Here is a 5,516-nt window from a genome sequence, read left to right on the forward strand (position 1 = left end):
CCTAGTTGGACTAGGATTCCCCGAGGGGGAAAGAGAGAGAAGGGGGGCCGGCCACCTCTCCTAGTCCTAATAGGACTAGGGGGAGGGGGGAGGCGCGCGGCCACCTTGGGCTGCCCCTTTCTCCTTTCCACTAAAGCCCATCTAGGCCCATATGGTTCCCGGGGGGTTCCGGTAACCTCACGGTACTCCGGTAAAATCCCGATTTCACCCGGAACACTTCCGATATCCAAACATAGGCTTTGAATATATCAATCTTTACGTCTCGACCATTTCGAGACTCCTCGTCATGTCCGTGATCACATCCGGGACTCCGGACAACCTTCGGTACATCAAAAATGCATAAACTCATAATATAACTGTCATCGTAACCTTAAGCATGCGGACCCTACGGGTTTGAGAATAATGTAGACATGACCGAGACACGTCTCCGGTCAATAACCAATAGCGGGACCTGGATGCCCATATTGGCTCCTACATATTCTACGAAGATCTTTATCGGTCAGACCGCATAACAACATATGTTGTTCCCTTTGTCATCGGTATGTTACTTGCCCGAGATTCGATCGTCGGTATCCAATACCTAGTTCAATCTCGTTACCGGCAAGTCTCTTTACTCGTTCTATAATACATCATCTCGCAACTAACTCATTAGTTGCAATGCTTGCAAGGCTTATGTGATGTGCATTACCTAGAGGGCCCAGAGATACCTCTCCGACAATCGGAGTGACAAATCCTAATCTCGAAATACGCCAACCCAACATCTACCTTTGGAGACACCTGTAATGCTCCTTTATAATCACCCAGTTACGTTGTGACGTTTGGTAGCACCCAAAGTGTTCCTCCGGCAAACGAGAGTTGCATAATCTCATAGTTATAGGAACATGTATAAGTCATGAAGAAAGCAATAGCAACATACTAAACGATCGGGTGCTAAGCTAATGGAATGGGTCATGTCAATTAGATCATTCAACTAATGATGTGACCTCGTTAATCAAATAACAACTCATTGTTCATGGTTAGGAAACATAACCATCTTTGATTAACGAGCTAGTCAAGTAGAGGCATACTAGTGACACTTTGTTTGTCTATGTATTCACACATGTATTATGTTTCCGGTTAATACAATTCTAGCATGAATAATAAACATTTATCATGATTATAAGGAAATAAATAATAACTTTATTATTGCCTCTAGGGCATATTTCCTTCAGTCTCCCACTTGCACTAGAGTCAATAATCTAGATTACACTGTAATGATTCTAACAACCATGGAGCCTTGGTGCTGATCATGTTTTGCTCGTGGAAGAGGCTTAGTCAACGGGTCTGCAACATTCAGATCCGTATGTATCTTGCAAATCTCTATGTCTCCCACCTGGACTAGATCCCGGATGGAATTGAAGCGTCTCTTGATGTGCTTGGTTTTCTTGTGAAATCTAGATTCCTTTGCCAAGGCAATTGCACCAGTATTGTCACAAAAGATTTTCATTGGACCCGATGCACTAGGTATGACACCTAGATCGGATATGAACTCCTTCATCCAGACTCCTTCGTTCGCTGCTTCCGAAGCAGCTATGTACTCCGCTTCACATGTAGATCCCGCTACGATGCTTTGTTTAGAACTGCACCAACTGACAGCTCCACCGTTTAATGTAAACACGTATCCGGTTTGCGATTTAGAATCGTCCGGATCATTGTCAAAGCTTGCATCAACGTAACCATTTACGACGAGCTCTTTGTCACCTCCATATACGAGAAACATATCCTTAGTCCTTTTCAGGTATTTCAGGATGTTCTTGACCGCTGTCCAGTGATCCACTCCTGGATTACTTTGGTACCTCCCTGCTAGACTTATAGCAAGGCACACATCAGGTCTGGTACACAGCATTGCATACATGATAGATCCTATCGCTGATGCATAGGGAACATCTTTCATATTCTCTCTATCTTCTGCAGTGGTCGGGCATTCAGTCTTACTCAATTTCACACCTTGTAACACAGGCAAGAATCCTTTCTTTGCTTGATCCATTTTGAACTTCTTCAAAATTTTGTCAAGGTATGTTGTTTGTGAAAGTCCAATTAAGCGTCTTGATCTATCTCTATAGATCTTTATGCCTAATATGTAAGCAGCTTCACCGAGGTCTTTCATTGAAAAACTGATAAAGCCACTGCTAACGACAAAAAGGTCCAAGCATTGGATACTGTTACGGCTAGGTGTGTAGCCACTGTGGATAGCTTTGACCAAAAGCTTGAGCCTGGGATTGAGGCACATCAGAGAAAATTAGAACTATTGATGCATGTTCAAGAAGACAGGAAAGTTGAGTATGGACAGATGATGCATGCATGTTCCATGGTTTGCATGCATAAGTGGAAGGAGAATCAATCATACCCAGGGATTTACGTGGATAGTAATTTGAAGCATCTAGCAAAGAGCACGTATAAGGAAAACTACTACTTTGCATGCCCACGTCAACCAGAAAGTAGACTTGCTATAGAGTTTGATTTGTTTCTCAATTATATTATGTGTTCCATACAATCAGGAGATAGAAATCAGAAAGAAGTCCATGGTTGCTACTACTTCGGAAGGTCACGGCCACCAGAGATACATGCGTACACCAGGAGACCTCGGCCACATGACGTGTTGTGCTTATGTGCTATGGGGTGGGGTCTGCCTACAGAAGATATCATCAAATTAGTGCACTATATTTACGTAGGCTCAAAGTGTCAGTTTGTTTTCTTTTGGTATGTATGGATTGTGGGCCAAAACTATAAGGCGCACAGTCTATTTGATTTGGAGAGTCCAAGTTTTATTATTTTTCTATTTAGCAGAGATATAAAGTTAGGAATGTTTGAGTCGTCCAACTTGCAGGTCAAGATAGGTCATTTGTTATTTAAGGTCTGGTCGGTGCATCATGTAAAGCAGGTTATATTTTTATGAATAGACACGATGTGTTTTTAGGGTAAATACCCATATCGAGTTTTGGGGGAAGCTGTCTAAAAATCCCTAAGTTTTGGAGGAAGCTTTAGAAAACCTCTGTGTTGCGATTTCTCTTTGTGGAAATTGTTTTGTGCGTGAGTATCGTCGTCGAGATTGGTTCTCTCGTGCTGGACCGTAAGGTTCAATCCCTCTACTTCGCGTACATTGCGTGCGCGGGCGAGAGGCTATTGCTGCTGGTGGTGGAGTGTCGTGAAAGATCGGACCGCAACAACCGATCAAATCTCACCACGAGGTTCGGTCGACATTAGGTGGTATTCAGAGCAAAGGTTGTTCACGACACAATATTTTTCTTCAAGTTACTATTGAAGATTTTTTTTATCATGAGAAAGGATTGTAGCTCGCAAATGATGATGGCTGTGAAGAAGGATCCATTGCGTGCTTTGCCGTGGTACCAATGCTTTACGCGTGTGCGTGTAGGGCCGGCGAGTTGTGCAACATTGATGAATTGCTATTCTGGGATGAACTTGGTGAGTTAGACTATGGTTGATGCTTTGAACCTGCCGTTGATAGAACATCCAGAACCGTATGAGCTTTGGTGGAAGGACAAGTTTGTCAAGATCATGCATCGCGTCAAGGTATGGTTTATTCTATGTGGATATGGTGATGTAGTCATGTGTGATGTGCTTCCTATGCACATGCATACTTGTTCAATACTGCTAGGAAAACCATGGACAGATAAAAGACAGTTGACATATCATTCAGTTGACGAATTTTCTTTTGTTCGTGGAGGACAATTCGTACCACTTGATTCTTACACATTAGAGAAGTATATGGCTGATCGCAAGAAGCGGGATACTGCTCAAGCTGCATTAGAAGTAAAGAAGAAGAAGGTTGAGGTTGCTGAAATTTCCACTGTCGCTATTCAGTCTAGAAAAAAATATATTGTTGAAGAGATCAGCTCAAAATCGAGGACGATTTTGTTTCAAGAGGGAGAGGATGATAAAGCCACTGCTAACGACAAAAAGGTCCAAGCATTGGATACTGTTACGGCTAGGTGTGTAGCCGCTGTGGATAGCTTTGACCAAAAGCTTGAGCCTGGGATTGAGGCGCATCAGAGAAAATTAGAACTATTGATGCATGTTCAAGAAGACAGGAAAGTTGAGTATGGACAGATGATGCATGCACGTTCCATGGTTTGCATGCATAAGTGGAAGGAGAACCAATCATACCCAGGGATTTACGTGGATAGTAATTTGAAGCATCTAGCAAAGAGCACGTACAAGGAAAACTACTACTTTGCATGCCCACGTCAACCAGAAAGTAGACTTGCTATAGAGTTTGATTTGTTTCTCAATTATATTATGTGTTCCATACAATCAGGAGATAGAAATCAGAAAGAAGTCCATGGTTGCTACTACTTCGGAAGGTCACGGCCACCAGAGATACATGCGTACACCAGGAGACCTCGGCCACATGACGTGTTGTGCTTATGTGCTATGGGGTGGGGTCCGCCTATAGAAGATATCATCAAATTAGTGCACTATATTTACGTAGGCTCAAAGTGTCAGTTCGTTTTCTTTTGGTATGTATGGATTGTGGGCCAAAACTATAAGGCGCACAGTCTATTTGATTTGGAGAATCCAAGTTTTATTGTTTTTCTATTTAGCAGAGATATAAAGTTAGGAATGTTTGAGTCGTCCAACTTGCAGGTCAAGATAGGTCATTTGTTAGTTAAGGTCTGGTCGGTGCATCATGTAAAGCAGGTTATATTTTTATGAATAGACACGATGTGTTTTTAGGGTAAATACCCGTATCGAGTTTTGGGGGAAGCTGTCTAAAAATCCCTAAGTTTTGGAGGAAGCTTTAGAAAACCTCTGTGTTGCGATTTCTCTTCGTGGAAATTGTTTTGTGCGTGAGTATCGTCGTCGAGATTGGTTCTCTCGTGCTGGACCGTAAGGTTCAATCCCTCTACTTCGCGTACATCGCGTGCGCGGGCGAGAGGCTATTGCTGCTGGTGGTGGAGTGTCGTGAAAGATCGGACCGCAACAACCGATCAAATCTCACCACGAGGTTCGGTCGACATTAAAAACTCTTATTCAAGTATCCCTTTATGCTATCCAGAAATTTTATATCATTTCCAATCAGTAATATGTCATCCACATATAATATCAGAAATGCTACAGAGCTCCCACTCACTTTCTTGTAAATACAGGCTTCTCCGAAAGTCTGTATAAAACCAAATGCTTTGATCACACTATCAAAGCGTTTATTCCAACTCCGAGAGGCTTGCACCAGTCCATAAATGGATCGCTGGAGCTTGCACACTTTGTTAGCTCCTTTTGGATCGACAAAACCTTCTGGTTGCATCATATACAACTCTTCTTCCAGAAATCCATTCAGGAATGCAGTTTTGACATCCATTTGCCAAATTTCATAATCATAAAATGCAGCAATTGCTAACATGATTCGAACAGACTTAAGCATTGCTACGGGTGAGAAGGTCTCATCGTAGTCAACCCCTTGAACTTGTCGAAAACCTTTTGCGACAAGTCGAGCTTTGTAGACAGTAACATTACCATCA

This window comes from Triticum dicoccoides, chromosome 3A, assembly GCF_002162155.2.
Source record: "Triticum dicoccoides isolate Atlit2015 ecotype Zavitan chromosome 3A, WEW_v2.0, whole genome shotgun sequence".
Taxonomy (NCBI): domain Eukaryota; kingdom Viridiplantae; phylum Streptophyta; class Magnoliopsida; order Poales; family Poaceae; genus Triticum; species Triticum dicoccoides.